Below are 7,500 nucleotides of genomic sequence, written 5' to 3'. Positions count from 1 at the left end.
TCCCCATTGACACCCTCGCCTCGCCTCGCACCATCTGCACACACACACACACACACACACACACACACACTACATCGCCCCTGTCACTCTGCCAGAACGCCTCAGCCACGCCCTCTGTGTCGCGGTGATAATAAAAAAGACACTAAAGAAAAAGAAAAGAAAGAAAAAGAGCGGAAAGTAAATGGTAGGAATAGAGAACCGTCACATACATACTGCAAATCGGTTAATATTTTTTGTGACGGCAAGATTTCTGTGAGTATTTTCCTGTTTACGTTTTCATACTCGATTTCACTGCATTTCCACACCTTTTTCCCAGAAGAGCACCGGGTTTATACATCTTTATGCTTTTTCTGTATATCCTAGTTTCAATTTTACGCATTTTTTTTTTTTTCTTTTTTCTTTTTTTTTTTTTTTTTTTTTTTTTTTGAGGGGAGTAAACTGAGATATACTTCCTTATCCTTCGCTTTTATCATCACCTTCAGAAGGACGAAATATAGCCGCCTTCAGGAGGATAGAATTTAGGTAAGGGCGTCTCCTGCGTGAGAGAAATATTTGTGTAGCTCAACAAGGAGGAGGAGAAGAAATATTTACACCCAAGGGAAGAAAGAGCCGAATATTCCTGTGGGCATAAAAGTTTAAAAATATCTCGTTCACACATTTACTGTTTTGCTGATGATTCTCCTCCTCGTCTGTTTACGTCATCGCGTGTCCTCGCTACATATTCCTCGCGGTGAAATACTGAGGCATAATTTTCCCTTTTATTATGTGTGTCGCCGGAATATTCAGTGATTTTATTGGCGGGCCGTCCTGGTTTTCCTCCTCAGGATTTATAAGGGGCAGGGAGGTGATGGTGGTGGTGGTGGTGATGGGATGGTTAGGGAGGGTGGTGTGGTGATGGTGGTCAGGAAGGGTGGTGAGGGTAGTAGGGTAGTTAGGGAAAGTGGTGAGGGTGGTAGGATGGTTAGGGAGGGTGGTGATGGGATGGTTAGAGAGGGTGGTGATGGTGATGATGGTGATGGGATGGGTGGCGGGGCTGGTAATGGCGGCGCGTGCTGAGGGGAATGGGATGGGTAGTAAAATGAGTGTGGTGATGAATGGATGAGTGACAAGTGGTGAATGAGGGGACGAGGGACTGGTGATGGGTGATGAGACTTCCGTGGGTGGTGTCATAAAGGAACATAAAGGAAGGACAGACGGCAGCAGCAGATTTGTTGGACAGTACGAACGAGTTTGTGATTACGTACACTGTTTAAATCAAGAAGCGGATTGTAAACGCATGATTGTAAATAACACATCGCCCCCACACACACACACACACACACACACACACACACACACACACACACACACACACACACACACACACACACACACACACATCTCCCAAAATATCCACACTCATGCTAATATTAAAACCATCGCCATCACTTCACGGGCTGTTCACAACAACCTCCATCCCTTCCCTCACGCCCTTCCCAGCCTCCTTGCCAACACCTTTGTCTCGTAACTTACCTACAGCACCGCCAATACCTGGGGCTTCAACACCTCACTAAAATCTTATTAGCGCAAACAAGAAGCATGCAAACTAATCTGATAATTCTTTTTGCCCTCTATTTAGTTAAGTTAGTGTATTCATATGTCTCGCGGGCTGCTTCAATGTTTACACTTGAGGATCAAAAAGCTTCGGGTAACAACACGTGCGGGTCTCTAAGTTTGAAGTGAATGAGGACCGTGTAAAGTTCGTCTATTTGATGATCGCGTTCAAAATTGATCCATTAGCGGAATATACGAGGATGCGAGACAGATATTTCGTGGGGTAGGAAGAAAATGGTGTATGTGTGTGTGTGTGTGTGTGTGTGTGTGTGTGTGTGTGTGGTGTATATTATTATGTCTGCCTGAGCGGGTACATCTGTTTGTTTGGAAGTGTTTGTTTTTTTGTCTTAAATGGTTTATGTGACAGTTGTTTGTGCGGTGTTGTTTATCTGCCGTATCGCATGAATGTTGCGGTGAGGCAGGGCGGGTGTTGAGCGAGGAGACTCCGGTGTATCGGCATCGAGCGGCGGGTGAGGTGGCCGGGACAGGTGAAGTGGGCGGGGTACGTGGGCGGTAAGGTAATCTAACACCATCCCGCCCCCCCCCAGCATCACTGTGTCACCTTACCTCGCCAGATATGAAATGGGTGAGGGGGACATCCTCTTATCGTAATTTCGTGGCCTGCGGGACGGGGCGCGGTGGGGCGACACAAACTTTGCCGCCGCCGCCCCGCCCCTCCCCGCCGCTATCTCTCCCCGTCATGTCTTGAGTGCCCCTGAACACGGCGGCAGGGTGGCGGGGGTGTGCATATGGGTTTCTCCTAAAGAGTTCACTGACAGGTCTCTAATTTAGTATCAGAAATATTAGTGTTAAGCAAGAGCGGCGCGGCGACGCGTGTGGGTGGGTGGGCGTGTGCACGCTGTGTTGGTACTAAGGGTGGGTGTGGGCGGACAGCTTGACTGACACACTGTCACTCTTGTCTAATGTTACAAAAATTCTCGGACAAACAACACTGTGAGCCGTGGGTGGGTGAGGCGGCGGAGGGTGGGCGAGGCACGCGGCGGCGGGCGTGCGGGCGGCCCCTGGTGCCTGTCGCCTCGTAAATCACCGCCTCACTCTGACAGGTCACCCTTGTCGCCGAGGCTTACCTGTGCGGGGCGAGGGAGGCGCCGGTGAGCAGGTGACCCTTCCGCTGCCTGCAGGTGCACTCGACCACACGCCGCGCCCGTCCGCCCGCCGTCTCCTGCCAGGGCTGGCCTCCACACAGATCTCCGGCGCGATAAGGCAGATTCGCACTGCGCGTCCCGCTTTTCGATTATCTGCCGCCGGTAAGGGATAGCATCGGCCCGAGTTCACTTTGGCACATCTCATTCAGTATTTGTAATACCGACGGAGGCACTGGGCTGGCGATTCTGTGGGGGCGGGGCCGAGCAGGCGGGAGCCGCCGCCCCGCCATCTGGTTGGCCGGCGGGGTGGCGGCGCGCGGCTGGGCCCGCCCCCTGGCCCAGGCCTTCCGGGCCACAGTGATATATGAACTCCGCGTCCCTCAGTTCAGTATCTAATTATTTTATCTCTCCCTCGCCCTGCACTTACTGATAAATTTTGGGATTGTGGGAACAGACCGTCCATTACCGGACAACAAGCGGACGGTAACGAGGAACGACTGGCCAGCCAGCGGCGGCCGCGGCCCCGCCTGCCGCGACGCCCGACGCCGCCGACACCCGCGGCAAGCGTGATGAGTGTTGCCAGCTGCCATTAAACCATACCTTAATTATCTGCAAGACCGTGGCCGCCCGCACCATTATCCCGCACGCCCTCGGCGGCGCCGTACACCCCGCCCGCCACCACCACACCTCCCGCCCCGCCTCTCCCGCCCGTCACCCCAAACAACGCGGCCGAGCGCCGCTGAACACGTCCCGGGTTCCCGCCAATTAAAGAAGCATGTGAGTGCAAAGCGATGTTGGCGACGGACGGAAAAAGTCGAGACAATGTTCAAAGGACGATGGGCGGCCTCCTCCCATCCACACCCGCCGGGGCGGCACACCCTCCGCCCCCACGCCCACGGGGGATTCATGTGTCTCAGGAATCCGTGTCCGTAAAAAAAAAGTTACCTGATCGCCTCAGGTGTGGGCTGGAGACGCGGGTTTTATGGCGAACACCAGACGAGGAGGGGAGGTGGGGGGCGGGGACACGATGGGCGGGGGACGGAAAAAGAATTAAATAAACAAATTAAATGATAAGTGATATATATATATATATATATATATATATATATATATATATATATATATATATATATATATATATATATATATATATATATATATATAACACACACACACATAGCACAAGGGAAAGAAGAATACATCACTCAGCGAGGCTTCTCCACTGAGAAAACACCACCAAACACGCCACTTAACTTTTTTCCCGCCGCGGCACAACACGCACCGCTGTTCTTGAGCACTCAGCAGGACCGCAGGACGTAGCGATGTGTGTGTGTGTGTGTGTGTGTGTGTGTGTGTGTGTGTGTGTGTGTGTGTGTGTGTGTGTGTGTTTTCGGAATTCTTAGAACATCTGAGTTCAATCTAGCATAGAAACAGGTAATTACACACACACACACACACACACACACACACACACACACACACACACACACACACACACACACACACACACACCACAACCACAAATCAAAGTTCCCCTCCGTTAATCAAACCCAAACCTCACCTTTGAACCCGCCCCTCCTCCCTTGCCCCCACCCCTCGCCAACTCTCCCCCGACGAACGAAAAAAAAAAAAAAATCATTACACCGCCACACCTTTACCTGCACTCATTAACAGAGGCACCAGATGCAGTCACTTCATCTTACAATTAAAATTTTCCTCCCGGAAGATGAGTTCCAGTAATTACCGTGAACGCAAAATAGTTATTGGGGTGATAAACTCCTAAAATTAAGGCTGCTTTCACCCTTAAGGCGCACTCTGTACACACACGGGTCAGTGGCCTTAACACCCTTAGCACCAAGCCTTACCTGTAGTCTCAGAAGGAACAGGTACGCCAGGTGTGAGAAATCCCAGGTAAGATTTTCCACCAGGTTTCTGATGGCTTAGTCTTGTCTGCCACCAACCTTGCCTATTGTTTTTTTTTATTTTTTTTTTTTTAATCTGTTGTCTATCTCTCCCCGTGTCTCAGTGCGCGTCTCTTATTATTTTTTCCCCGAGGACTGCGAGCTGCTTCGATAAGACTCTGTGTACTTGGTCGCGTCTCTGTGCGTCACATTGGGCGAGGCTTCACCGCTGACAAGGAAATGCTTTTGTTCGCTACCGGCCTCCTTTGGTTGTGCAGAGAGAGAGAGAGAGAGAGAGAGAGAGAGGGTGTAGGGGGGAACACACACACACACACACACACACACACACACACACACACACACACACACACACACGAATAGATAGATACCGACAAAATTGACAGAAAAAAATAGGAATAGAATTAAAACCACAGAATAAGATAGCAAGAGAGAGAGAGAGAGAGAGAGAGAGAGAGAGAGAGAGAGAGAGAGAGAGAGAGAGAGAGAGAGAGAGAGAGAGAGAGATAAGGGTCTTCACTTCACAAGATCCCACAATAAGAAGAAAAACAAACAGATATAAAAACGGAAGGCGATTCGATGACGAGGCAAAAACGCAAGTAAGACAAAAATATGAGAGAGGATCTTGTCGAGAATCTTACGCCTTGCACATCATCACAAAGGAATACAAAGGAAAAACAAACAAACAAACAGGAACAGTCTTCGCCTCCTCCCACACAATCTCTCTCTCTCTCTCTCTCTCTCTCTCTCTCTCTCTCTCTCTCTCTCTCTCTCTCTCTCTCTCTCTCTCTCTGTCTTACCATGTTGAGCTTCAGAAGGCTTTTTTTTTTACTTTTTTTTTAAGGTATTAGTGTGTGTGTGTGTGTGTGTGTGTGTGTGTGTGTGTGTGTGTGTGTGTGTGCATATCACCAGTGTCTACTTTTGTGTGTTTGTGAGTCGTCTGTCATATCTCTCTCTCTCTCTCTCTCTCTCTCTCTCTCTCTCTCTCTCTCTCTCTCTCTCTCTCTCTCTCTCTCTGGCAGGCGGTCACCACAATGAAGCCATCAGCAGCAAGCCACAGCACCAATCTTTCTATACACAATGTAATCACTTCTGTCAAAATATATTACGAAGCACTGATACGCCCAATGATTCAGTGACCCTTTTGCTCCCTCCCTCCCTTCCTCCCTCCTTCCCTCGCATCCCTTTCACACGACTTACTTCCCTAATTTCCTTATTCTCTCGCATTTGGTATCAGATCTTGTATACTCGAATCGAACTCATACATAAGAACACAACTCACTGTGTTTTTTACGGGGAGTGGGGAAGATAAAACACTCAGCAAACAGGGGGAGGGAGAGGAGTGAGTGAGTGCGAGTGAGAAAGAGGGAATCGAAGCCTCTCACAGCAGGATCCGACCCCCCGCGTGCGATGCTCCGCTGGGGTGTGACGGGGCGATTACACGGCTCTTATACATGCTCCTTCTGATTTGTCTCTCTTATACTAGTGACGCTTCTCCCGCCTCGGCTCCCTTTATACCGTAGCGTGTCTCTGCCCCGATGGTTAGTGACGGAGGGACAGAAGCACGTAAACTACTGTGATAAAACTCCCTTGGTCTTGAATATTAATAGATCTAATGGTAAACTCTTAATTTTTTATTCTTTCGTGTGTTCTTGAAGGTTTAGTGGTGATGGTGGTGGTAGTGGTGAAGGGTGCCTGGTGGTGCCGTATGTGGCTTTAGGTGAGAGATGGTATCGCGGAGAGGGTGGTGAGAGGGAGGGATGGCGAGAGGGGAGGCAGGCATCAGACTGTGACCGCTGGATTGGTGATGGTGGCCGGTGATAGCGAGGAGGGTGAAGGCAAGTGGTTGAGTGGATGACTGTTTGGTTGAAAGATTGGCCGTGTGTGTGTGTGTGTGTGTGTGTGTGTGTGTGTGTGTGTGTGTGTGTGTGTGTCGCCAACTTGCGGTGCTGTGATTGAAAATTGATGTTGATTTTAATGTGATTGATGCGTGTTCTGTCAGTGTGTGTGTGTGTGTGTGTGTGTGTGTGTGTGTGTGTGTGTGTGTGTGTGTGTGTGTGTGTGTGCGTGCGTGCGTGCGTGCTCATTCATAACTACACACACATACACAAACACATTTCTAAGCGTCACAATCATGACACAAACATAAAAAAAAAAACAATAACACAATAACAATAACAAGCCGCTTCAGCCCCGTGCCTACTGAGAGTCACATCACACCAGCACTGGGAGAGGCGCCCAAATCACCCGTGAATCCACCCCTGATGCACAGCTTGACCCGAGGACACCCCTTGGACACCCCTGGACGCCTTAGTCACTCATTAACTGCTCCAGACAAACCCGTTTTGACTCTATCTCCTCCAGACTTACATTTTCCATTATTTACCGGTTTTCTCCTCCTGTTTTGATCCGTCGAGGGAGTTGGCAGATGTCTCTCCTATTCGTCCCTGTCATCCATTTGTAAACCTCACTCACTCGCCCTCGCATCACCCGCTCATCAAAATAAGTTAAGCTGGCGTTGGCGTGTTTCTTTTTTCCCTTTTTTTTTTTTTTCTCTCTATTTTATCGAGGTTCGTGGTGGTGGTGGCGGTGGTGGTGATGGTGGTGGTGGTGGTGGTAGTGGTGATAATTAATTAACCTTTTTCACTCTCGCTGTCTAAGGAATCTCACGACGCTTTGTGTATCATTGGGAGACAACAGGTGTGCCGTGGCTGGCCAGGTGTGGTGTCAGGTGCTGTGATGATTGTGATTCCTATGCAGGTGTGTGTGTGTGTGTGTGTGTGTGTGTGTGTGTGTGTGTGTGTGTGTGTGTGTGTGTGTGTGTGTGTGTGTGTGTGTGTGTGTGTGTGTGTGTGTCTTGCATTCACTTCAGTGTGGCGTTC

General features: G+C 49.7%; 1 protein-coding gene across 2 annotated transcripts in view; it reads right to left on the bottom strand.

The window, feature by feature from the left end:
- Positions 1 to 3,533, bottom strand: part of LOC135093730 (LIM/homeobox protein Lhx2-like) — a 48,416-nt gene extending 44,883 nt beyond the window's left edge. Inside the window, exon 1 of one of the 2 annotated variants that reach the window (XM_063993272.1) lies at positions 2,682 to 3,533. The gene's annotated coding sequence lies outside the window, so the exon portion shown is untranslated. The remainder of the gene's footprint in view (positions 1 to 2,681) is intronic. The other variant, XM_063993273.1, reaches the window with a different exon arrangement.
- Positions 3,534 to 7,500: the final 3,967 nt, after the last annotated feature.

This window comes from Scylla paramamosain, chromosome 43 (genome assembly GCF_035594125.1).
Source record: "Scylla paramamosain isolate STU-SP2022 chromosome 43, ASM3559412v1, whole genome shotgun sequence".
Taxonomy (NCBI): Eukaryota; Metazoa; Arthropoda; class Malacostraca; order Decapoda; family Portunidae; genus Scylla; species Scylla paramamosain.
Note: the sequence above shows the minus strand (reverse complement) of the source record. Positions and strands in the feature narration are given on the sequence as shown.